Raw genomic sequence first — 27,539 nt, forward strand, 5'->3', positions numbered from 1 at the left:
GGCCCAAGGATCCGGGACATCCTCCACTGCACTCCTGGGCCACAGCAAAGAGCTGGCCTGGAAGAGGGGCAACCGGGACAGAATCCGGTGCCCCGACCGGGATTAGAAACCGGTGTGCTGTGCCGCAGGTAGACGATTAGCCTATTGAGCCACAGCGCCAGTCATTTAGTTGCTTTTTGTATAGGTGTAAGGTATGGGTCTTCTTTCAGAGTTCTGCTTATCTGTGCAGTTTTCTCAGGACCATTTTTTGAAGAAACTGTCCCTTGCACCTGGGATTGATCTTCGGCTCCTTCTTGACAGATAGATTAGTTGTAGATATGTGTGTGTTATTTCAGATGTTTCTTTTCTGTTCCTTTGTTCTGTATGTCAGTTTTTTTACTATACCAAGCTGTTTTGATTGTAACTGTCCTGTTCTGTGTCTTGCAATCTGTTATTGCGATGCTTCAAGTTTTGTCAATGTTGTGTAAGGTTGCTTTCTCTATTCAGATGTTCTGTGTTTTCATATGAATTTTAGCATTGTTTTCTCTCCATCTGGGCAAAATGCTATTACACCTTTGCTTAGGATCCCATTTTGTCTGTAAATTGCTTATGGTAGAATGGATATTTGCATTATGTTAATTTTGCCAGTGAATCAGTATGAACGATTTTTCCATTTTTGTGTGTCTTCTTCCATTTCTTTAATGTTTTGTAACTTTTTTGGCTGGTGCTGCGGCTCACTAGGCTAATCCTCTGCCTTGCGGCAGCAGCACACCGGGTTCTAGTCCCGGTAGGGGTGCCGGATTCTGTCCCGGTTACCCCTCTTCCAGGCCAGCTCTCTGCTGGGGCCTGGGAGTGCAGTGGAGGATGGCCCAAGTGCTTGGGCCCTGCACCTGTATGGGAGACCAGGAGTAGCACCTGGCTCCTGCCTCGGATGAGCGCGGTGCGCCGGCCACAGCACGCCAGCCACGGTGGTCATTGGAGGGTTAACCAACGGCAAAAGGAAGACATTTCTCTCTGTCTCTCTCTCTCACTGTCCACTCTGCCTGTCAAAAAAAAGAAAAGAAAAGGAAAAAAAGAACTAGTTGAGCATCAGAGTGTTAGACCCGGGACAGGGCCTGGGGAGCAACCTTAGGAAAAGTGAGGGAAAGGGTATCAGGAGGCAGGCCGAGGGAACTTGCAGGAGGGACCTGGGAATGTGTGCTGATTTAATCATGAAATTCGACCAAAGTCTACAGAGTACCAAGAGTTGGAGAGGATCTTATCTGAAATAAAATAAGGGTTAATAGGGGGCTTGGGTACATGGAGAACCTGATTTCGCCTGGGAATGAAGTTTGTGGCTTGTAGTCAGCTTATAGAAGTCAGAATTATAGCAGAGGACTTTTTCTTGGTAAATGTGTTTTTTTTTCTTTTTTTTTTTGCTTTCAAAGGAGTGTCTGTGATGTACCCACATTTGTTCTAGTTATTTAAGGTATTGCAGAGAGCGTCATGAGGGTTTTTGAAAAAGTTTGTGGAAAGAGGGATTTGTAAGGTTGTTTCACTGTGTGAGAGTGCGCACGCGCGTGTGTGTGTGTGTGTGTATGTAGAGTATTATGCTTACGCATTCATCTGATGAAAATTTCTTTTTTTCGCTGCCGTGAAGCATAAATATTGTGGTGTACGTATCTCTCTGATACAATATGTTCATGTGTTTTGGGTTATAGCCAATTGATGGGTTGCTCCATCATATGGCAAGTCTATTTCTGGTTTCTTAAAAATCTCCATACCATTTTCCACAGCAGCTGCACCAATTTTCATTTCCACCACCAGTGTGTAAGTGTTCTTCTTGTCCCACATCTTCCTCATCATTGTGACTCTCTGATCTTTGGGTTTTAGCCAGTCTGTACGTGTGAGCTGATATCCCATTGTGGTTTGGATTTGCATTTCCCTCATAGGTTATGATGTTGAGCATTTCTTCCTGTATTTGTTGGCCATCTGTATATCTATGGGGAACTTTCTGTTGAGTTCCTTTGGCCATTTCATATCTGGATTGGTTGTGTTTTTCTTGCTGCTATTTTTTTCTAAGTTGCAGATGTATTCTTGATATTAATCCTTTGTCAGATAGGTAGCTGACAGATATCTTCTGCTCATTCTGTTGTATGTCTCTTCCATCTGTGATGACTTCCTTTGCTGTGCAAAGCTTTTAATTTCATTTAATCCCATTTGTTTAGTTTTGATTTTTCTGCTGGTCTTTGAGGGTCTTTTGCAAGGGCCATTGCCTATTCCAGTGCCTTCGAGCTTTTCTTTGTATTACCTTCAAAAAGCTTCATAGTCTCGGGTTATAGATTTAGGTCTGTGATCCGTTTTGAGTTGATTTTCCTATTTTATGGGAGTTATGAATCTAATTTCGATGTTCTACACAGATACATTCATTTTTGCCAACAGCATTTGTTGAAGAGTTTTTCCTTACTCCAATGGATAGGTCTGAATCCTAAAAATCTGGTGTTGTACATATTTGGATTAATGTTGGAGCTCACCTTGTTTTCTTCCATTGGTCTGTGTGTCACTTTTTCTGCAAGTGCTTTGATATTTGGTTTAGTGTAGATTTGTAGAATACTTTGAATCAGGTGTTGTGAGGCATCTAGGCTAATTTTGTTTTGTCTTTTTTCTCAGGAACACCTTATCTATTCTGGATCTTGTGTGATTTTGTATGAATTTTCAGTTTGTTTTATGTAATTCTGTAAAGAATGTCATCGGCGTTTGGATACAAATTTAATTGAATCTTTAGGTAGCTTTAGGTGGGTTAGAGATTTTAATTATACTGATTCTTCAAATCCACCAAAAGGGATATCTTTCCATTTTTTGTGTCCTTGGTGATTTCTTTCATCAGTGTATGGCGATTTTCATGATAGAGCTCTTTGGCTTCTTTGGTTACATTTAGTCCTAAACATTTGATTTCTGTTGTTATTATCTTTGGGATTTTTTTGATTGCTGTGTCAGTGAGTTCATCATTAAGGAATAAACACTGCTGCTTACACAGTATGCTTATTTGTAACCTGTGACTTCACTTAATTGTTTCACCAGTTCTAGCAGCGTGTTTGGTGGATTGTTTTCATTTTTTCTCGTACCATAGCATGTCACCTGCAAGCATTTAGAATTTCAATTTCTCTTTTATAATCTAGGTGCTATTTCTTTCTTTCTACTCCTTTCTTTCTCTTGTGAAAATTTACAGTACTGCATTCTGTCAGAGTGGTAAAAGGGGACATCCTTGTGTTACATGTTTGACAAAAATGCTTTCACTTTTTGCCCATCCAGCATGCCATTGGCTTCGAATTGTCATACATAGCCTTTATGATTTTGATACCTATTCCTTTTATACCTACTTTGTGGCGGTTTTTTTTTTCTTAATAATGAATGGGATTGAATCTTTTCAGGTTATTTTTCTGTATCTAATGAGATGATAATGTGTTTTTTTTAAAAAAAAGCTTTATTGCATTTTTGCAAGAATTACAGAGAGAGAAACATTGTGAGAACAGGTGAGCAAGAGAGAGAGGGAGAGAGAGAGAGGTGTTATAGGCTGCAGCGGTATGGTAGGCTTGGAGAGTGCAGGAGGGATTTGCTGCATTTTTTTTTTTGACAGGCAGAGTGGACAGTGAGAGAGAGAGACAGAGAGAAAGGTCTTCCTTTTGCCGTTGGTTCACCCTCCAATGGCCGCCGCGGCCGGCGCACCGCGCTGATCCGATGGCAGGAGCCAGGAGCCAGGTGCTTTTCCTGGTCTCCCATAGGGTGCAGGGCCCAAGCACCTGGGCCATCCTCCACTGCACTCCCTGGCCACAGCAGAGAGCTGGCCTGGAAGAGGGGCAACCGGGACAGAATCCGGTGCCCCAACCGGGACTAGAACCCGGTGTGCTGGCGCCGCAAGGCGGAGGATTAGCCTAGTGAGCCGCGGCGCCGGCCGGATTTGCTGCATTTAAGCTTATGGGACAGAGATGCCCAGGGCATCTACCCAGCAGCATTCTCCCCCCAAATCTGCAGGTTTGGAGGCACGGGGGGGCAGCAGATCTATTGTGAGGAAGCCAAGAAGTGGATGTCTGTCTACTCTGCTCCCTCCCACAGAGCACGGATGTGAAACTCACCCAGAGTGGACGCTGAAGCTCAGCTGCCGGGTGTTCTTCCAGTTCTGGAGACTGCACAGCTTCCTGCTCAATGTCAGCTGGACCTTCTTCCGGGAGAGAAGCAACTGGTGAGCATATGTGGCCCCCTTAGTTGTGTCCATGTCCTGAGTGCACAAGGGGAAGGGAAGGGATAGCCCGTTCCCAGGGGTTGGGCGGCCCAGGCTGACACGATGTAGACTTCCACCCTGTGGCAGGGAGGGTCATGTGGGGTAGCCCCACAGGCATGGGGAGAAATGCAGGGGCCTGGTGGGCTTCAGCAGAGTGTGAGAGCATGGAAACAGGAGTGGGTAGTATGTTGGAGAATGAGTTCCCCAGGGCTCTGCAGAGCACTAGGGGCCAAAAAACATGGTAATAGGGGAATACTTGGGTATGCAGGAAATGGGAGCGAGACCTGGAGGACAAGTGTGTGCTGTTGAGTCAGAGTACAAAACCCAAGAAGTCTGGTTTGGAGAGATGTGTTAATAAAAGTTTGGGTTTTAGATTTCGGGGCTAAGAATGATGGGATTGGAAGTAAATTGTGTGGTGTGATTGGATTGTTAGATGCCATGGAAGAACCTGGGGCATGCAATGTGTTGGGAGCTGAAATCAGGTAATTTCTGTATATCGCCATCCTGGATATAGATAGGGAAATGGAAGGATTGTATGGAGGAGGTCAGGTGACTTTCAGTAGAGTTGTAATAGGGAGGAGCTGGTAGGTGTACCAGTAGAACTGGTGGAGTCTCCAAGTGTTAGATCTGGGACAGACCTTAGGAAAAGTGAGGGTAAGAAAATGGTGAGGGGTATAGTGTGGTCTTTCTTAGGGACTGTGGTATGAGTGCACGGTTAATAAGGAAACTTCAACAAAAGTCTCCAGAGTACCATGGATGGAGAGAGGCTTATGTGGGAGAAAACTGGATTTATGTGTGCTTAGGAAGACAAGAACCTGATCTAGCCTGGATTGAAATTTGTGGCTTGAGGTCAGCTTATAGAATCTGAATTTGGGCAGAGGACTCTCTCTTGGTAAAGGTGTATTTCTTTGTCTTTCAAAGATGTTTCTGTTATGTGCCAGCATTTGTTCTAGTTATTTAATGTAATGCAGGGGCCAACATGAGGTACTTTGAAAAGTTTGTGGAAAGAAGTGGTTGTGAGTTTGCTTTCAAGACATTTTGATGAACTGCACACAGCTTTGTCATGGTGCATGTTTTCCATATCCTTCTAGGCAGCCCTGTGTGAAAGCTTCTGCTTTCATGGAGTTTTTGTTCCCATTGCTGTTTGGGGGCTGGGGATGACTTAGTCCTGCAGCACTTTACCAGGTAGGAGTTCTTGAAATATCTTCCCCTTATGTTGCAATGTATACTTTCTAGTACTTGCTATTCCTCATTTGATTTTTTCCATCTCTGATATTTCCTTTATTTTATGATCTGTCAAACCATGTCTTTTTGTTTTACACTGTCACATTGTTTATGAATGCAAATTCTTCCTTATGTTTTACTTTATAGGATGTGTCATTCTTTACAATGCAGTGTTATTTTTGAGTCACACTTATTCTGAATTATATAGCCTTTATACTCTTATTTTTTAGGTTATTTCTACAGAAAGATTTGCAAGCTTACATTTTTATGAAAGTCAGGATTTTCCATGTACAGAATTTTATGAATGTGCAAATTTTATGTATTTAATTTTCCTGAAATGTGAGTGCTTACCCATTTTATATAAATTTCTATTAAAGATTGATGTTGTCTCCAGTGGATGTATTTGGTTTTTTATTTTTTTATTTTTGACAGGCAGAGTGGACAGTGAGAGAGAGAGACAGAGAGAAAGGTCTTTCTTTTGCTGTTGGTTCACCCTCCAATGGCCGCTGCGGCTGGCGTGCTGTGGCCGGCGCGTCATGCTGCTCCGAAGGCAGGAGCCGGGTGCTTCTGGTCTCCCATGAGGTGCAGGGCCCAAGGACTTGGGCTATCCTCCACTCACTCCTGGGCCATAGCAGAGAACTGGCCTGGAACAGGGGCAACTGGGACAGAATCTGGTGACCCAACCGGTACAAGAACCCGGTGTGCCGGCACCTCAAGGTGGAGGATTAGCCAATTGAATCACGGCGCCGACTTGTATTTTTTTGTTTGTTTGTTTTTGTTTTTGTTTTTGTCTTTGTTTTTGTTTTATTTTTTTATTTTTTTATTTTTTGACAGGCAGAGTGGACAGTGAGAGAGAGAGACAAAGAGAAAGGTCTTCCTTTGCCGTTGGTTCACCCTCCAATGGCTGCCGCGGCCGGCGCGCTGCGGCCGGCGCACTGCGCTGATCCGATGGCAGGAGCCAGGAGCCAGGTGCTTTTCCTGGTCTCCCATGGGGTGCAGGGCCCAAGCACCTGGGCCATCCTCCACTGCACTCCCGGGCCACAGCAGAGAGCTGGCCTGGAAGAGGGGTAACCGGGACAGAATCCAGCACCCCAACCGGGACTAGAACCTGGTGTGCCGGCGCCGCTAGGCAGAGGATTAGCCTAGTGAGCCGCGGCGCCGGCCTGTATTTGTTTTTTAGGCTAAAATAATTCTTGGGTATATTTTATAGAATAATTCTAAGAATAAACGACATTCCTTTTTTTTTTTTGACAGAGTGGACAGTGAGAGAGAGAGAGAGAGACAGAGAGAAAGGTCTTCCTTTGCCTGGTTCACCCTCCAGAGGCCGCCGCAGCCAGTGCACTGCGGCTGGCACATTGCGCTGATCCGAAGGTAGGAGCCAGGTGCTTCTCCTGGTCTCCCGTGGGTTGCAAGGTCCAAGCACTTGGGCCATCCACCACTGCACTCCTGGGCCATAGCAGAGAGCTGGCCTGGAAGAGGGGCAACTGGGACAGAATCCAGCACCCCGACCAGGACTAGAACCCAGTGTGCGGGTGCTCCTAGGCGGAGGATTAGCCTGTTGAACCACGACGCCGGCTGACATTCCCTTTTCTGCTCTGCTTTCAAAACTGTCTTTCCCAGTGTACCTCTTCCTTTCTTTCTCCCTTTGTTCCTCCCTTCCTTACTTCCTTCCTTTCATCCATTTTTGGATGGTTTTTATATTTGCATTTTAGTAAAAGGCTAAGTGCTTTACCAAATAAGAAGTTCAGTAACCAAAAAGTAGGGTTGAGGCAATATTTGGCATCCCATACAGGTGCTGGTTCAAATCTCATTTACTCCACTTCTTTTTTTTCAAGATCTATTTATTTATTTCAAAGACAGTGTTATAAAGAGGCAGAGGTAGAGAGAGCGAGTAAGAGGTCTTCCATCTACTGGGTCACTCCCTGGAAGGCCGCAGCTACCGGAGGTGCACTGATCCAAAGTCAGGGGCCAGGAGCTTGCTCAGGGTCTTCCTACACAGTTGTAGGGGCCCAAGGACTTGGGCCATCTTCTACTGTTTTCCCAGGCTATAGCAGAGAGATGGATCAGAAGTTGAAAAGCTTGGACTTGAACTGGCACCCATATGGGATGCCGGCACTGCAGGAGGTGGCCTTACTCATTATGCCACAGCACTGGTCTCTACTCCATTTCTGATCCAGCTCCATGCTAAAGCACCAAAGCATCAGAGGACAGCCCAAGTGCTTGTGACTTAGGAGCCATGTGGGACACCTGGAAAAAGCTCCTGGCTCCTGTCATCATCTTGGTGCAGTCCTGGCTGTCTTGGCCATTTGAGAAGTGAACCAGCAGATGGAAGATCTATCCCTCTTTCTCTCTGTATGTAACAGTGTCTTTGTAATAAACAAAGTAAATCTCATAAAATTAAGGGAAGAACAGAAACCCTAGTTTATAGGGAATATAAGCAACAAGTATAATCAGTTGAATGGAAAAATGACCATTTTTCCCATACACCCTAAATTTAAAGTAATCACAGATCATTACAACTATACTAATGCTACATTCTTTTTTCTTTTCAAAATTTTTTTTAAGATTTACTTTTACTTACTTAAAAGACAGAATTACTGAAAGAGGTGTAGAGGTAGAGAGAGTGGTCTTCCCTCTGCTGGTTCATTCCCCAAATGGCCACAATGGCTATAAATGAGCCGATCCAAAGTTATGAACCAGGAGCTTCTTGCGGGTCTCCCACGTGGGTTCAGGGCCCCAGGACTTGGGCCATCTTCTACTGCTTTCCCAGGCCATAACAGAGAGCTACATCAGAAGAGGAGCATTGGGGTCTAGAACCTGTGCCCATGTGGGATGCTCACCTTTCAAGCCTGGGATTTAACACACTGCCACACAGCCCCTACCCCTTCAATTGTTTTTAAAATGAATGAAAAGAGAATATATTTCATGAATTGTGTAGGTACAGTTCTAAGAATAAACCCAGAATTTCCTCTCTTCCCCTTTCCCCTCCTTCCTTTGCTCTTTTCATCTATTTTTCATGATATGATTATAATCCATGTAATATTCAGGGTAACAATAATATTCATAGGAAAAAGGTACAAAGAATAAAGTTCTACTGGAGCAGTATGATCTTTTATTTTAGGAAATTAATTTTTAAAAAAAAAAAAAACATTAGTTTTCTTGAGAGGTATTGTTACAGAGAGAGGGAGGCGTAGAGTTAGAGGTCTTCCATAAATATGGGTTCATTCCACAGATGGCCACAATGTCTGGAGGTGGCCCAGTGCAAAGCCAGGAACCAAGAGTTTCTTCCATCTTTCCCACTATGTTGCAGGGGCCCAAGCCTTTGGGCCATCTTCCATTGCTTTCTCAGGCCATCAGCAAGGAAGAGGATTGGAAGTGGAGCAGCTGGACTTAAACTGGTGCCCATATGGGATGCCGGCACTACAATGGATGCTTAACCTACTATGCCATAATTCCAGATCCAGTATTCTGTTCTTAACCATTGTTTTGTCCAGTTTTCAAACAAAGTTTTATAGGAGTATATTTGCGACAGTAGTGATACACATTCACATTTATATTTCTTTTTTTGTGTTTTGATTTTTTTTTCAAAAAGTTAACTTTCACATGTAAGGTAATACATGTGGGTATTTTTCTTTTTCTGGCTGATTTCTCTAAGATGAAGTCCTCCAGTAACTCCATTTTGATGCACTTGATAAAATTTCATTATTTTTAAATCCTGAAATACATTTCATTGTATATCTATACCATGTTTTCCTTATGCATTCATCTGATGATAGAAATCTTTGTTTAATCTTTATAAATAAATCCATGTTTATTCCTTGTGATTGCTGTGAACCATATTGCAATCCACATGGTGGTGGAGGTATCTCTTTGATAGAATAATGTTCATTTCTTTTGGGTGTAGACCCAGTGGTGGGATTGCTGAAGCATATGGCTGGTTTGTTTCTGTTTTTTTAAAGATCTGTTTATTAGAGAGGCAGAGTTACAGACAGAGGGAAAGACAGATAGAAAGGTCCTTCATCAGCTGGTTCACACTTGAAATGGCTGTAGTGGCCCAAGCTGTGCCAGGCCAAACTTGGGAGCCAGGAGTCCCTACCCATGTACCCACGGTTCTGCATGGGCATGCAGATGTCCAAGCTCTTGGACCATCCTCCACTCCTTTATGCAGGCCATCAGCAGGGAGCTGAATTGGAAGTGGGGCAGTTGAGACTTGAACTGATGAATATATGGGGTACTTGTGCTGCAGGTAAAGGTTTAGGCTGCTATCCACAGTGCCAGCCCCTCCTTTCCTTTTCTTTAGTGTCTTCTTCCAGTGTAAATTGAAATAGTAAAGCTTTATATTTATACGTGCCATCAACACTTAGGCAAAGCAAAGTATGGGCTGGGGATAAAGTCAACATTTTTTGAAAATTTGAAATTTTTGAAAATTTTTATTCATTTATTTGAGAGAATGGGAATTAGAGAAAGAATCTCATCCACTGATTGAATTCTGAGATACCTGAAATAGCCAAGGCTGCACTGGTGCCAGGAGCTGTTTTTCTCTCCCGGTCTCCCAAGCACTTGGGCCATCCTCCACTGCCCTCTCGGGCCACAGTAGAGAGCTGGACTGGAAGAGGAGCAACCGGGACTAGTACCCGGCACCCCAACTGAGACTAGAACCCAGGGTGCCAGCGCTGCAGGCGGAGGATTAGCCAAGTGAGCCACAGTGCCAGACTACTTCTTTGTAATCTTATGATCAATTTTTTGAATTCCATTTCTTTCAATTCTTCTATCTCATCACCTTCACAATCTAGCATTGAAGTGTCATGTTCTTTGTTTTAAGGTTTGATTATTATTTATTTGAAAGTCAGCACTACTGAGAGAGAAGGAGAGGCAGAGAGAGAGAGAGGTCTTCTGTCAGCTGCTCATTACCATGTTGTCTGCAATGGCCGGAGCTATGCCGATCTGCAGCCAGGAGCCAGGAGCTTCTTCTGGGGATCTCCCATGTGGCTGCAGGGGCCCAAGGACTTTGACCATATTGCACTGCTTTTCCAGGCCAGAGCAGAGAGCTGGATTGGAAGCAGCACAGTCAGAACTCGAACCAGTATCCATATGGGATGTTGGCACTGCAAATGCAGCTTTACCCACTGTATCACAGTGCTGGCCCCAAAGTATCACATTCTTTTGGTGACATTATGTTGTCTTCCTATTCTTGTTTCTAGAATTGGTGCATTTATTGTTTGGCATTTGTGGAGATACTTGTTGGTTTCCACTTTCTCTTTTTTTGGGGGGTGTGTGGCAACTTTTATCTTTGGACTATGACTGTTAAGATAGTGGAAAGTCTACTTTTCAGTGAAAATCTAGAGGCTTATAGTGGGTTTGGCCAAGAGCTCTGTTCAGTTCTCCAGGGATAAGGGCATGCGCAAGTTTGTGATACATTTATTCGCTCTGTCCCAAGGGTCACACAAAGGATCTGTGCATTCCTCAGTGTAAGATCAGTTTCCCTAACAGTATCTCTAACAGGTAACCAGGAAACCCTGAGCATATGGAGTCTCCCATTGTAACTGCTCAAAGTCCTAGCCACACTGTGAGTCCTCCCACACACCCTGAGTTTTTTCCCTGTCCAAGTACAGAAGCCTCACACAGTCACAAGCTGTCGGCCCCCTGTTAGTTCTCCCCAGCAGAATCAAGAGTCTCCACTTGGCTGATTGATGGGTAGAGACACGAGCTGGCTCACCTGTGATGTATATCCAAAATCACACCCCTCTACTGACATGTTACAGGATGCTGTTGTAAAGTTATTGGGGAGAGAGAAACGTGTCCATCCCATTCTTTTTCTTTTTTTCCTGTAGTTTGTCTAGTACAGTATCTCCCATGGGGCTCCAAGCCTGGTTCCCTCTAGACTCTTCCTGCAGCTTTTTCAGCAGTGGCTGGTCTGCTGTGGTCTGGTCTCACTTCACTTTCCAGTGCTGGTCCATAGGCTCTTGGCTGGGTAGGCTGGAGTCCTGAGCCATGGGCGTCCATGCCTGCCACGTAGGTCCACCCTGTCTCTCTAATTTTGGTAGACTTTCCTCTGCCGTTTTCTCCCTAACTCTTCCCTGAGACTACCCTCTCCACATTTTTTAAACTATAATCTCCTGGGCTACAGCAGTAAGCTCCTCCCTGCTCTGCCATATTGGGACCGCCTATGGGTTCTAATAGTCTCTGAGTGGAGTCTTTGGATCCTCTATATACATAATCATGGCATCTGCAAATAGGGATAGTTTGACTTCCTTCTTCCTGATTTCTACCCCTTTGATTTCTTTTATTGCATAATGACGCTTGCTCAGACATACAGGACTGTATTGAATAGCAGTGATGTGAGAGGGAAGCAACCGTTTTCTGGTTCCAGATCTTAGTGGGAATGGTTACGACTTTTCCCATTCAGTAAGATGCTGGCCATTGGTTTGTTATAAATTGTCTTGCTTGTGTTGAGGAAAGCTCTTTCTATACCTGATTTGCTTCAGGTTTTCATCATGAAAGGGTGTTGTATTTTATCAAATGCTTTCCATGCTAATGATGAGATAATCATATGTTTTTTGTTCTTCAGTTTGTTAATGTGGTGTATCACATTGATTTGGGAATGTTGATAATCGCTGTACCAGGGATAATACCCCCTTTGTCCAGATGAATGATCATTTCTTATATGTTGTTGTATTCAATTGGCTAGTATTTTGATGATGATTTTTTTTGTGTGTGCTTATCAGGGACATTTGTGTGTAATTTCTCTGTTGTATCCTTTTCTGATTTAGGAATTAAGGTGATGCTGTCTTCATGGAAGGAGTTTGGAAGGCTTCCCTCTCTTTCAGTTGTTTTGAATAGCTTGAGAAGAATTGGTTTTAGTTCTTCTTTGAATGTCTAATAGAATTCAGCAGTGGAACTGTCCAATCCTAGGTTTTTCTTTGTGGGGAGTATCTTCATTACTGATTCAATTTCTTTTTTGTTTATTGGTATGGTTGCTTTTTTGTGTGTTCCTGTGTCAATTTTGGTGGGTTGTGTGTGTCCAGGAATGTTTTTCTTCTAGGTTTCCTGATTTGTTGGGCTATAGCTCTTTGTAGTAATTCCTGATGAGAAGTCAGCTGTGAGTCTAATTGGAGATACTCTGATAGTAATCTGATATTTTTCTTTAGCACATTTTGGAGTCTTCTTTATGTTTTACTGTGGAGCATTTGACCACAATATGTTGTAGAGAAGGTCTTTTCTGGTCATGTGTATTAGGAGTGCTGTATGGCTGGCGCCATGGCTCAGTAGGCTAATCCTCCCATTGTGGCACCGGCACCCTGTGTTCTAGTCCTGGTCAGTGCTCTGGATTCTGTGCCATTTGCTCTTCTTCCAGTCCAGCTCTCTGCTGTGGCCCGGGAGTGCAGTGGAGGGTGGCCCAAGTGCTTGGGCCCTGCACCCGCATGGGAGACCAGGGGAAGGAACTGGCTCCTGGCTTCAGATCAGCATGGTGCCTCATCTGCAGTGCGCTGGCTGCAGTGGCCATTATTGGGTGAACCAATGGAAGAAGGAAGACCTATCTCTCTGTCTCTCTCTCTCTCTCACTGTCCACTCTGCCTGACAAAAAAAAAAAAAAAAAGAGTGCTGTGTGTTTCCTGTACTTGGACATCACTTTCTTTCTCCAAATTCGGGAAGTTTTCTGTAATTATTTCACTAAAAGGCCTTCTAATCCAATCTCCCTCTCCATGCCTTCAGTAACCCCTAAGACACTATATATTGGTCATTTGATAGTATCCCATAAATCTCCAACCCTATTTTACATTTTTCTAATTTCTTCTTCTTTTTGTTTTACTCTTAATTTTACAGAGATTTGCCTTATGGAGTCTGTTGTTAAGGCTTTCCATCGCATTTTTTAAATTTGATCTATTGTACTCTTCATTTCTAATATTTAATTTTGATTTTTCTTTCAAATCTCAATTTCATGGGAAAATTTTCATGCATATCAGTTACGGATTTATTTAATTTGTGGTTTTGCTTCTGATTACTTCTGAGTAAGCCTACAGTTAATTTTTTGAAATATATTCCCTGAATTTTATGAATTTCTTCACCTTCCAATATTGCAGTGTTGTGTTTTTTTTTCGGGGGCATCATGTTATTTTCTTTATTCTTGTTTCTTGAATTTCTGCATTTTATATTTATGCATTTGTGGAGACACTTAATTTTTTTCCCTCTGATGGCTTTTATTATTGGACTGTGTCTCTGTGAATTAGTGGAGTGTCTGCTGTTTCAATGAATACCCAGAGGTGTGTGCTGCTTGTGACTAGGCAGCTCTGGTCACTGCTCCAGGGTGGGACCAGTGTCCAGGATGACACCCATATTGGGCATGTTAGATCTCCTCTTGTTAATAGAAAAGAGGATACGGTCACTGCTGTTGGTATAATCACACCCTCACTCCTCTTTTCCAAGGTGAGACTAACCCAGGTGTTAGCCCTCAGTGGGTACTATTCTGTTCTGTGGTTCTGCATGAATGGCACAAAGGATCTGTGCAGTCTTCATTGTGAGCACAGATCCTGCTGCAGTGACCCACCCCAGGCAGCCAGGGTGCTGAGCTTGTGGAGCTACACACAGTAATCTCCCAGAAACGCAGCTGCTCCATGCAGCCTCTCCTGCATGCATGGGTTCCCACAGTCTCAGTACCAGGGCTCCCATAGACACAGGGTGCAGAAGATCCACCCCACCCCACTAACCTGCTCTGTCCATGGAGAGGCTGAGAAATTCTGAGAGCCAGTTGCCTATGGGTGCTCCACTTAGGCAGTTTGAGCTCCAGAGCCTGCATTATGTTGAGAGGCTAAGGGCTCGTGATAGTCATAGGTGCATTTGCAGCCCCCTGTCAGTCTTTCCAGCCAGACTGAAAGTCGTTGGGGAACACAGATTTTTCCCTGTGGTGAAATCCCTGGTCATACATGTCCACAAGAGCTACTGGCCACAGCACTGCTTGTTTCACAATCATGCTTCTCCCCGCCAGTTTATGGACACTTAGAAGAGTCTCTGCAGCTAGTGATGATGTCTGAATGGCTCCTTCTCCCTGCCTGTTGCTGGGTGTGTGCACCTGGGCTGTTGCTACTTGAGACAAGATGGCGCCTTTTCCCTGACTGTTGCTGGGAGCCTGCACGAGAGCTGCTGCAGCTACTAGCTACTTACATCCAACATGGTGCCTGCCCTCTCTGAGCTGCTAGTCAGGGTCTGTTGTGAGGGGATGGGGAGAATTGCTCTCTTTTCTGCTGGGGTAGAGGATACCCTGTTACTCACAGGGTCCATGACATATACAAGACAGTCTGCTAGGCTGTCTCTGCAGCTATTTCAGCAGTGGCATGGGCCACTGCAGTGTGATCTCACCTTGTTCTTCAGAGCCGGCACTTTCTCCAGCTCTCGGCTGCTGGGTCTTGTGCTGTATCAGTGCTTGTTGCAGCTTCCACACAGATCCACAGCATCTCTCCTCCTCTTCCAGAATCTCCACTCTCCCCTGGGAATCTCTGTCTGTTTTTCCTATTTTATCCTAGCCTATAGCAGTCCTCCTTTTCCCTATTCCTCCTTATGGAACCCCCTCTGAGGATTATCTGTTTTGTTTATCTTCTCAAAAAGCCAATTTTTGAGCATGTGTTGAAATGTAATACTCTGTGTGTTGTTATTTAGGAGCAGAGATGCTGGGAGCTGACTAGATCATGAGGGCAAATCTGAGAATGCTGTCACTGCCCTTATTTTTTAAAAAAGGTTTTATTTCCTTATTTGAGAGGCAGAGTTACAGACAGAGAGAGGGAGAAACAGAGAGAAAGTGTTCCTTCTGCTGGTTCACTCCCCAAATGGCCACAATGGCCAGAGCTGAATCAATCTGAAGCCAGGAGCCAGGAGTTTATTCCAGGTCTCCCAGGTGGGTGCAGGGGCCCAAGGACTTGGGTCAACTTCGACTGGTTTCCTAGGCCAGAGAAGAGAGTTGGATCAGAAGTGGAGCAGCTGGTACTCAAACCCGTGCCAATGTGGGATGCCAGGCCTGAAGGTGGCTTTACCCACTATGCCACAGCACCCTTTTAAGAATGGCTTGATGGAGCAGCTTGTTTATACCTTTGCAGTTCTGCCATATGACGGTGCACGGACATTAGCCACCGAAGCTTCACCAGACACCGCGTCCCCTAACACTGTGACCTTGGAGTGACCAGCCTCCAAAAGAGTGAGTAATAAATCCCTGTTGTTTATAAACTTCCCAGTGTAATCTGTTTTCTTACAGCATCCAAAATGGACTAAGATGGAGTAATAATCTGAAAAGTTTAGAAATGTGTGGGCATTGAGGCACAGCAGGTTAAACTGGCATTTGGGTTGTCAGCATCCTGCATCAACCTGCCTGTTGTGAGTCCCAGCTCCTCCATTTCCAATTCAGTTTCCTGGTAATTCCTCGGGAGGCAACAAACAATGGCCCAAGTGCATAGTTCCTGCCACCGACATGGGAGACAGAGATGTAGTTCCTGGCTCCTGGCTTCTGCCTGGCCCAGTCCTGGCTTTTGGGGGCATTTGTGGAGTAAGTCAGTCATGAGGTGGAGGCTCTCTCTTTGTGTCTCTGTCACTCTGCCTGGCAAATGAACCCATAAACCTTATGAAAAACATCGTTGATGATATGACTTTGGTAAATGCTTTTTGAAGTAAGAAGTTTAAAAAGTAAAACATGGGGCTGGCACTGTGGTATCACGTACAAGCTCTGGTTCAAATCCTGGCTGTTCTACCTCTGATCCATCTCCCTGCTAATGCACCTGGGATAGTAGCAGAGGATAGCTCAAGTGCTTGGGAGAGGGAGAGGGGGAAGGGGCAAGGGGCTCCTGGCCTCATCCTGGCTTCATCCTGGCTGAACCCTGGCTGAACCCTGGCTGTTGTGGCCATTTGTGGAGTGAAGTGAGCAGATGGAAGATCTCTTTTCCTGTCTCTCCCTCTCTGTATGTAACTGTTCCTTTCAAGTAAATACAGTAAATAAAGTAAATCTTTTTTTTAAAAAAAAAGGGTAAAAGAAACAGAAGCCCTAGTTTAGTGGGAAATAAGCAACAGGTATGAACAGTTCAATGGAAAATGACCATTTACCCATATAGCATAAATTTTAAAGTAATCACAGATCATTAAAACTATACTAGTGTAATGTTCTTTATTTTTAAATTATTTTTAAAATAAATTTTCATGAATTTCATAGGTGCTGTTCCAGGAAGACAGCCACATTCTTCTCTCCCCCGTCCTCTCCCTCCCTTGTCTCTCTTCTTTTCATTATTTTTATGAGGTATAGTTTTAATCCACTTTATTATTCACAGTCTTAATTCACCACTATCCATAGTATTCAACAAGGAAAGGTAGGAAGACTACAGTTCCACAAGAGTAGTATAATTGTCTTAACCATAGGTTTGACAAGGTTATAAAACAAAGTTTTGAGCAATAGTGATATACAAAAGCATTCTTTATGATTTTGTGTTTTGATTTTAAAAATGTTAGCTTCCACATATAAGAGAAGACATGTGATATTTGTATTTCTCTGGCTGATTTCACTAACTGATGTCCTCAGTTGCATCCAGTGTTGTTATTTTTTTTTTTGACAAGCAGAGTCAGACAGAGAGAGAGACAGAGAAAGAGTTATAGACAGTGAGAGCGAGAGAGAGAAAGGTCTTCCTTCCATTGGTTCACTCCCCTAAGGGCCGCTACGGCCGGCGCTGTGCCGATCTGAAGCCAGGAACCTGTGTGCTTCCTCCCTGTCTTCCATGAGGGTGCAGGGACCCAAGCACTTAGGCCATCCTCCGCTGCCCTCCTGGGCCTCAGCAGAGAGCTGGAATGGAAGAGAAGAAACCGGCACTAGTACCCGGTGCCCCAACTGGGACTAGAACATGGGGTGCCGGCGCCACAGGCGGAGGATTAGCCAAGTGAGCCTTGGCACCGACCAAGTGTTGCTATGTTTTATACCTGAATAAAACTTCCATTATAGATATATACTGTATTTTTCTTATGTATTATCTTGCTGTGTCTGTTGTGAACAGTGCTGCAAAAAACATGGTGGTGGAGGTATCTCTTTGATACATGATGCTAATACCTTATATGTATAAACCCAGTGGGATTTCAGGATCATATGACAAATTCCTTCTGGTTTCTTAAGAAATCTCCATACTATTTTCCACGGTCCTTGAACGAATTACATTCCCACAGATGGTGTACCAGAGTTCCCCTTTTTTCATATCCTCTCATCATTTGTTATTCTATATCGTGGATTTTAACAGTTAAGAAAAGGCAGTTATTTATCATTGCAGTTTTGATTTGTATTTCCCTGTTGGCTAGCGGTGTAGAGCATTTTTTCCAAGATTTGTTAGACATTTGTATTTCCTTAGAGAACTGTTTGTTGAGTTCCTTTGGCCACTTTTTAACTGGTTGTTGGTTTTCTGTTGTTCTTGTTCTCTTTTTTAAGTTGCTGATGTACTCTGATGATTAATTCTTTATCAGATAGTTAGCTTACAAATATTTTTCCTCATTCTGTTGATGATTTCCTTTGCTGTGCAGAAGCTTTTGACTTGCATATAATGCCATTTGTTTAGTTTTGATTTTGTTGCCTGTGCTTTGAGGGTCTTGTCTAAGAAGTCATCCCCTCTCCAGTGTCTTGGAGCATTTCTTCTGCAGTTGCTTCCAAAAGCTTCATAGTCTCAGTTCTTAAATTTTGGTCTCTGACCTATCTTTGTTCTGTTTATTAAATAAATAGATTCTTTCCCTTGATCAATTAATGCTCGTCAGCACATTTTTTAGAGGAAAGTGGCTTGATGAATGCATCAAATAAATATATACAAGATCATTCTACTTTGCTATTTCATAAAAATTGGTTTTATTGCTGTACATAATTTTCATCAACCATGTAGGAAATGCATCCATAACAAAATCCCTTGTGATGTTACTTTATCATTGCTAAAGGCAATGTGACTTTGGTAAAGAATAAAGGAGTTTTACAAAAATTCATTGCATGTTCAAAATCTCTACTTCATGCATTTAATGTATTTTAGAGGAAGACACATAGTTATCAGAGTACATGACTTCTGCCAAGAGAACTTTCCGATTTACATTCCTCTTATTTTGTTTTACTAGTTGAACTTCCAAATATTTTGTTTCTTAAATTTTATTAGTAGATCATGTTTCCTAAATAGAAATACCTGAAATAGACAGGCATTAAGACCAGATTCAATTTATAGCAGAAACGTTAGATTTCAGTCTCTTTCAAGCAAATATATTTCATACATCCATGTAACCACCCATTCAGTTTCATTGTCTACAACACTAGTGGGTAAAATACACTGCAGCCAAAATAATATATTTGAGATTTTAAGAATTTGAATGTCAGACTTCCGCTCTCCATGCAAAAAATTAGATGTGAATTCCCTCAAGAAAATGACCAAGGTAGGAGGAAAGATAACAAGATAACCATACTGCAGACTTCCCAAGGAAATAGTCTGCCTGCCTTGCCCTGGCAAACCTAAGGCAGCTCAGCAGCAGTCCAAGAGAAAATGTTCATTGCAGACTGGGGAACGAGGAGTCTCACACTCTGCGGAATGGGGAATCTCACACAGATCTGATTGAATGGTTTGTCTTCCTCAGGTGGACTGCCCTTAATGAGAAACCACTACAGAGTTTTTGGTTTGTTTGGGGGATTTGTTCGTTTATTTGAAAGTCAGAGTTACAGAGAGGGAGGGAGAGACAGAGATTTTTTTTTTAACTTTTATTTAATGAATATAAATTTCCAAAGTACGGCTTATGGATTACAATGCCTTCCCCCCCATATCGTCTCTCCCACCCGCATCCCTCCCCTTTCCCACTCCCTCTTCCCTTCCATTCACATGAGGATTCATTTTCAATTCTCTTTATATACAGAAGATCAGTTTAGCATACATTAAGTAAAGATTTCAACAGTTTGCTCCCACACAAACATAAAGTGAAAAATAATAGATGATTTTTTAAATGATGATGAAATCAGATCAGACCTATTGTCATGTTTAATCCCAGTGAGAGTCAAGTTGGGAATTGATAATTTCGTCTTCTTTTTTTTTTTTTTTTACAGAAGATCAGTTTAGTATACATTAAGTAAAGATTTCAACAGTTTGCACCCCCATAGAAACACAAAGCGAAATATACTGTTTGAGTACTCATTATAGCATTAAGAGACAGAGATCTTTCATCCACTGGTTATAAGAAGCCAGGAGCCAGGGGCCCCATGTTGTCTCCCCACAAGGGTGACAGAGGCCCAAACAATCGACCCATCCTCAACAGCTGTTCCCCAGGCCTCTAAAAGGGTGCTGGATCAGAAGTGGAGCAGCTAGGGCAGGAATTGGTCTGATCAATGGATGCCTGCGCCACTGGTGGCCCTACCCACTACACCACAGCACTGGTATCTGGCCTCACTGTTTTTGACCATACTTGTAAGAACAGTCTTCTGAGAAGTGCACGGCTGCCCCATCTCAGTTGATTTTTATAAATGATGAGAGATATGGATCTAATTCCATTCTTCTACACGAATACATCGAGCTTTGCCAGCACCGTTTGTTGAAGAGATTATACTTACACCAATGAATGGTCTGAACCCTTTTGTCAAAAATCAGGTGGCTATATGTATTTACATTAACTTTGGGATTCTCGGTTTCGCTCCATGGGTCTGTGTCTCAGTTTTTTTATTGCCAGTCACATGATGTTTTAATTAGTGTAGCTTTTTAGTATGCTGTGAAGTCAGGTATTGTGATGTCTCCAGCTTGATTTTTATTTACTCAGGATCACCTTAGCAATTCTGGATCTTCTGTGGTTCTGTATGAATTTGAGTTTTTTTTTTTCTAATTCTGTAAAGAATGTCATTGGTATTCTGTAGATTTCTTTATGAGATAGACATTTTAATGATTTAGATTCTTCCAATCCACAAAAAAAGGAATACCTTTCCAGTTTTGTGTCCTTGATGGTTCTTTGGTCAGTGTTTTATAATTTTCATTATAAAGATCTTTCATTCATTTGATTAAATTTATTCCTAAATATGCTAATTTTTGTGGTTATTGTGAATTGGATTTTTGTTGCTCTCTTTGTCAGTGAGGCCATCGTTAATATGTAAAAAGGCAGCTATTTTTGTCTATTTATTTGTATGTAACCTTTACTGAATTGGATTATCAGTTGAAGCAGCATTTTGGTGGAATGTTTGTGTTCTTCCAGGAACAACATCATGGGTTTTTTTTTGTTGTTGTTTTTGTTTTTTTTGACAGGCAGAGTGGACAGTGAGAGAGAGAGACAGAGAGAAAGGTCTTCCTTTGCCGTTGGTTCACCCTCCAATGGCCGCCGTGGCCAGCGCGCTGCGACCGGCGCACCGCGCTGATCCGATGGCAGGAGCCAGGAGCCAGGTGCTTTTCCTGGTCTCCCATGGGGTGCAGGGCCCAAGCACCTGGGCCATCCTCCACTGCACTCCCTGGCCACAGCAGAGAGCTGGCTTGGAAGAGGGGCAACCGGGACAGAATCCAGCACCCCGACCGGGACTAGAACCCGGTGTGCCGGCACCGCAAGGCGGAGGATTAGCCTAGTGAGCCGCGGCGCCGGCCTAACATCATGTTTTCTGCAAACATTGATTATTTGACTTGTTCTTTTCTAATTTTAGTGCGTGTTATTTTGTTCTGCTCTCCAATTGCTCTTGTCAAAATTTACAATACTATATTCAGTCAGAGTGGTGAAAGTGGACACCCATGTGTTTTTACAGATTTTGATGAAATGCTTTCATCTTTTCCTCATTCAGCATAAAATTGGCTGTTGGTTTGTCAAATATAACCTTTATGATTTTCAGGAGTAATCCTTCTTTTCTTTATTCATTTGACAGGCAGAGTTACAGACAGAGAGAGAGAGAGAGAGAGAGGAAGAGAGAGAGAGAAAGGTCTTCCTTCCATCGGTTCATTCCCCGAATGGCCGACATGGCCTGAACTGTGCAAGCCAAAGCCAGGAGCTAGGAGCCTCCCCCAGGTTTACCTCGTGGTTGTAGGGGCCCATGCACTTGGGCCATCCCCCACCACCCTCCCAGGCCACAGCAGAGAGCTGGTCTGGAAGAGGAGCAACGGGGACTAGAACCCAACACCCATATGGGATGTCGGCGCCGGAGGTGGCGGATTAATCAGGTGAGCCACGGCGCTGGCCCCGAGGCATATTCCTTCTATATCTACCATCAAAGGGTAATGAATCATACCCAGTGCTTTCTCTGCATCTAATGAGAGTATGGTTTTCATTCTTCCCAATATGTTGATTAATTTATGCTGTTGATTGGTTTGCAAATGTGGAACCACCGTGGCTTTTTCTGGATAAATTCCAGTTGATAGTTATGTATGAGCTTTTTGATGTTTGGAATTTTTTGGCTAGCACTTTGTTGAGAATCTTTGCATCTATGTCCTTCAAGGATATAGGCCTGTAGTCTTCTTTCCCTTTTGTGTCTTTGTTTTTAGTGTCTAAGTGATGTTGGCCTCCTAAAAGGAGTTTGGCAGCGTTTCATCCTGTTCAGTGTTTTCAAATACTTTGAAAAGTGTTGGAGTTTGTCTTTAAATGTTTTGTGGAATTTGATAGTAAAACCACCAAGTCTTGGGCTTTTCATTGATGGAAGAATTTTGATTACTGCTACAATCCCATTACTTTTTATGAGTCTGTCAGATTGTGTTTATCTTCTGGATTTAATTTGGTAAGTTATTTGTATTTACAAACTTCTCCACTTCTCCAAGGTTTTCCAGTTTATTAGCATATAGTATTGAATGGAAATGCCTTTTGAAGCCTTGTATTTCAGTAGTGTTTGTTATAATGTCTACTTTTTCATCTAATCTTATTTACTTGAAGTTTTGAGGGTTTTTCCTCTTTTTTTCTTTGTCAGTCTTGTTAGCAGATTATCTATTTTTTAAAAATGTTATGTAAAGTAAACAAATTTCATGTACTTGCTATATACATATTCAGGAACATATTGATTCTTCGCATCCAATATTTCCTATATCCCATGCTTCCATACTTCTTCCTCATCCGTCTCCAATTTGCACTGTTAATTCTTACAGAAATCTATTTTTCAGTTAACTTTATACTCATAATATTAACTATACACTAAGTAAAAGTTCAACAAATAGTCTGAAGAAAATAAATTGTTCCTCAAAGTGAGACAAGGCTTGTAAAAAAGCACCATATCTCAAAATGCCCATTTCACTCCTACACACGTGTTAAGTACTCTGTTAGTTACCACAGATCAGGGACAACATATGGTATTTTTCTTTTTGAGACTAGGTTATTTCACTAAGTATAATGGTTTCCAGTTGCATCCATTTTGTTGCAAGAGACAGCACTGCATTTTTCCTGCTAAATAGTATCCCATATTGTGTGTATACCACAATTACTTCTTTTCAAGAGTTATTTATTTTAGAGGCAGAGTAAGAGAGAGGGAGAGACAGAGAATGAGAGGTCTTCTATCTGAGAATGAGAGGTCTTCCATCTGGTTACTCCCTAAATGGCTGCAATGCCTAGAACTGGGCTGTTGTGGCCAGCCCTTCGGCTCACCGTGCTAATCCTCTATCTTTTGGCAATGGCACTCCAGGTTCTAGTCTTGGTTGGGGTGCCGGTTGTGTCCCTGTGGCTCCTCTTCCAGTCCAGCTCTCTGCTGTGGCCCAGGAGTGCAGTGGAGGATGGCCCAAGTGCTTGGGCCCTGCACCCATGTGGGAGGCCAGGAAGAAGCACCTGGCTCCTGGCTTCGGATCAGCACAGTGCACCAGCCATAGTGGCCATTTTGGGGTGAACCAATGGAAGGAAGACCTTTCTCTGTCTCTCTCTCTCTCTCACTGCCTAACTCTGCCTGCCAAAACAAAAGAAAACAAAACAAAACAAAACAAAAGAACTGGGCTGTTCCGAAGCCAGGGGCCAGGAGCTTCTTCTGGGTCTCCCACACGGGTGCAAGGACTTGGGCCATCTTCCACTGTTTTCCTAGGCCATCATCAGGGAACATTCAGGCTTAAAACCGGCGCCACTATGGGGTGCTGGTGCAGTAGACTGAGACTTATCCCACTTTGCCATGGTGCCTGCCCCCATAATTTCTTTACCTAGTCATCATTTGACAGAGATGTGGGAATGGTCCTCAGAGATGGGTAAGACACTCAGCATCCTGTACCAATCTAAGACAGAACTCTAGGCCAAGCTGCCAGAGTTACCAATGACGGGTAAGGGCAGAGATGACTGAGGGCAACCTAAGACAGAGGCCATTCTCAATAAAATAAAAAAGGGGGAGATGTAGGCAGCCTTTGGACAAATCAGGGCCAATCTTGGCTTGTGGAATTCCTAGGATAAGAAAGTCACATACTCCCATCCTGAAGGAGGATGATAATCAAGAACACCCTGTTAAAATTATCTTTGCTGCCGGATGCCCCAATAACTTGCTTACGTATGTTACTATTTTTTGTGATTCTTTGTTCTGCAGCTGGATATGGATAAATGCCGTGGCTCACTAGGCTAATCCTCCGCCTAGCGGCGCCGGCACACCGGGTTCTAGTCCCGGTCGGGGTGCCAGATTCTGTCCCGATGCCCCTCTTCCAGGCCAGCTCTCTGCTGTGGCCAGGGAGTGCAGTGGAGGATGGCCCAGGTGCTTGGGCCCTGCACCCCATGGGAGACCAGGAAAAGCACCTGGCTCCTGGCTCCTGCCATCGGATCAGCGCGGTGCGCCGGTCGCAGCGCGCTGGCCACGGCGGCCATTGGAGGGTGAACCAACGGCAAAGGAAGACCTTTCTCTCTGTCTCTCTCTCTCACTGTCCACTCTGCCTGTCAAAAAATAAAAAATAAATAAATAAATAAAAATTAAAAAAAGAACACCTGTTAAAATTATCTTTGCTGCCACAGGCCCCAAAAACTTGCTTACATATGTTATTATTTTTTGTGGTTCTTTGTGATTCTTTGTTCTGCAGCTGGATATGTATAAATGCTGCTGAGACTTTAGAATAAACAAGCCTTGATCAGCCTTCCAGCTTCTTCCAGGTCTCCCATGTGGGTGCAGGGCCCCAAGGACTTTGGCCATCTTCTACTGCTTTCCCAGGCCATAGCAGAGAGCTGGATCATAAGAGGAGCATCTGGGATTAGAACTGGCACCCATACAGGATGCTGGTGCTTCAGCCCAGGGCTTTAACCCACTGTGCCATAGCGCCGGCCTTATTTATTTATTTATTTATTTATGTCAGAGTTACAGAGATTATGACCAAGAGAAAATCTTATTTATTTAAGATTTTATTTATTTCAGAGATGGAGTTACAGACAGATGGAGAGAGAGGCAGAGAGAGAGGTCTTCCATCCGCTGGTTCACTCACCCCAAAATGGCTGCAATGGCTGGAGCTGAGCTGATACCAGGAGCTTCTTCCAGGTCTCCTACACCGGTCCAGGGGCCCAAGCATTTGGGCCATCATCTACTGTTTTCCCAGACCATCAGCAGGGAGCTGAATCAGAAATGGAGCAGCCATTGGGACCATCTGGGGAATGAACCAACAGATGGAAGACCTCTCTCTCTCTCTCTCTGCCTCTCCTTCTCTCTTTGTGTAACTTTAATGGTCAAATAAATTAAAAAATCTTTAAAAGAAAAAACTACATATAGCCAAAGACAACACACTTTTGCTTTCTTTTTATATTTTATTCAATTCTTTACTTAATTATTTTTGTATTTGAAGGACAGAGAGTCTAGTAGTGGTGGGGAGGAGAGAGAGAAAGAGAATTTCTCATCAGCTGATTGATTTCCCAATTGCCTACAACAGCTGGGGCTGAGCCAGGAGCTTACAGTCCAATCTGGATCTCCTCCCACATGCGTGTCAGGGACCCAAGTACTGGAGCCATCACCACTGCCTCCCAGGATGTGCATGAGCAGAAAGCTTCAGGAGTGGAGTGGGGACTCACACCCAGACACTGGGATGAGGGATGCTGGTGTCCTACGTGGTGTCCTAACTGCTGCACCAAATGCCCGCCCCAGACAGCAGACTTCTAACAGGGAGTTGCAGGCTGTGTCCTCATCACCTAGTTATGAAGAAGGCCTTGTGGTCAATGTATGTTATGGTATTTAGCTAACACTTTAAATCTCATGAAAAATTTAATACACAGCATGTAAATGTGTACTGCATTTGCACAGATAATGGTGTGTTTGGATGAGGTCACGGGCATTAGCACAAAGGGGTTGTTTAACAGTTATCTATCATCCCCACTTGTCTTCAAATACTGTGATTGAGATGGAACTCTAGCACATGAAAGCACTTGTTCACAGAGTCATTTTTAGAATATAAATTGATATTATAACAGAAGCCCTCTCTTAGCTCAGCATAATAGATAGGAGCCAGCATGTACTCCTGATCCAGGTTATGTTATGAGAATGAATTATTTGATTGACAGCTCTTCTAAGTAGCATTAGTGCTAATTAATGAAGAGATTTAATGTAATATTGATAATATTATGCATGCAAAATAGCATACTTCATCTCAGTAAAATAATTAAAATATACTTGAGGATGTTTTACATGCCACCCACACTTGAGAGTGTTTATTGCTTGTTACTGAGTACATCAGCATTAGCCAGGAATGCCAATGATCTCATAAACATCCTGTATTCAGAATTCTGAAAAAAATTCTGAACAAAGGCATTTTTTAAGATTTATTTATTTACTTGAAAGTAAGAGTTACACAGAGAGAGGAGAGAGAGAGAGAGGACTTCCACCTGCTGGTTCATTCCCAAATTGGTCCCAACAGCTGGAGCTGTGTCAATCTGAACCCAGGAGCTTCTTCCAGTTCTCCCACACGGATGTCGGGGCCTAAGGACTTGGGCCATCTTCTACTGCTTTCCCAGACCATAGCAGAGAGCAGGATGGGGAGTGGAGCAGCCGGGACTCGAACCAGTGCCCATATGGGATGCCAGCACTGCAGGCAGTGGCTTTACCCACTAAACCACAGCGCCGGCCCCAGGCCTGTTGGTTAGTGGTATGGGGTTTCCTTTGGTAGAGGTGGAGAAGTCCCAGGATCAGATATGACAGTTGTGTGACACTGTGGATGTACTAAATGCCACTCTGATTTTTACAATGCTATATTAGTAATATTTATTATGCATTATATGCTTTTCTGCCACAGCACAACTCAGTTGTTTGGCGAGCCCCCACCCTCATCCTCTATGGACCAATCCAGTTTGCTTGTCCTCAGGCTGGCAGGTGACATAGGAGCATCTTACACTCTGAATGCCCTAGGAGGTTGGGTCCACATTTTGTTTTCTGCTTTCCATTTGTTATCACTTTGGCCCCAGGTTTTTCTCATTCACATCTGAATTCTATAACAATTTAATGCAAGGGAGTCTCAGAAAGGTCACAGAAAATGGCATTACTTCAATGCAGAAAAACCATCTCAGATTTTATATATATATATAACGGCTGCTATGGCTGGCGCTGCAGCAATCTGAAGCCAGGAGCCGGATGCTTCTTCCCAGATCCCCCCCCCCCATGCGTGTGCAGGGACCCAAGCACTTGGGCCATCCTGGGACACAACAGAGAGCTGGACTGGAAGAGGAGCAAGCAGGACTAGTAGCTGGCGCCCCAACCAGGACTAGAACCCAGGGTGCTGGCGCCACAGGCGGAGGATTAGTCAAGTGAGCCACAGCACCGGCCAAGCTATCTAGTTTCATATTGAATCAGACCAGTAAGAGTACTCTCTGCCCACTGTTACTCTTATCTTGTCAAAGATGTTAGAGGAATGTTTTTGAATTCCCCATTTCATATGATATTGGCTGTGGGTTTGTCATGTATGGGTTTATTAAGTTGAGAAATTTTTTTCCATATGCATGTGTTCATGATTTTAATCATGAATGGATTTTCTATTTTATGAATCCTTTAAGCTTTGTGGGGAAAATGTGCTAATAATCTAATTGGGGTTTCCCTTAAAAGGGACCATGTGCATTTCTGATTCAATTCTGTTTCTTTTTTTGTGGTGTTCTTTTGAGTACAAGCATAAGGTGACAGAACTTTTCCTGGTCACTTCTCTCAAGGACTTTTGAAGCCTCCTGTACATCACTGTCCATATATTTCTCCAGCCTG

General features: G+C 43.4%; 1 protein-coding gene across 7 annotated transcripts in view; it reads left to right on the forward strand.

Annotated features, from left to right (window-relative positions):
* LOC149120375 (uncharacterized) overlaps window positions 1-27,539 on the forward strand; it is a 114,930-nt gene that overhangs the window by 53,124 nt on the left and 34,267 nt on the right. For 3 of the 7 annotated variants that reach the window (XM_089322000.1, XM_089321999.1, XM_089322004.1), the window contains 2 exons: window positions 4,072-4,198; window positions 15,547-15,644. The gene's annotated coding sequence lies outside the window, so the exon portion shown is untranslated. Of the gene's footprint in view, window positions 1-4,071; window positions 4,199-5,328; window positions 5,423-6,712; window positions 6,833-15,546; window positions 15,645-27,539 lie in introns of those variants that run through there. The other 4 variants (XM_089322002.1, XM_089322005.1, XM_089322003.1 and 1 more) reach the window with 2 other exon arrangements.

Source organism: Oryctolagus cuniculus, chromosome 19 (assembly GCF_051225735.1).
Source record: "Oryctolagus cuniculus isolate XC-2025 breed Fujian yellow rabbit chromosome 19, ASM5122573v1, whole genome shotgun sequence".
Taxonomy (NCBI): domain Eukaryota; kingdom Metazoa; phylum Chordata; class Mammalia; order Lagomorpha; family Leporidae; genus Oryctolagus; species Oryctolagus cuniculus.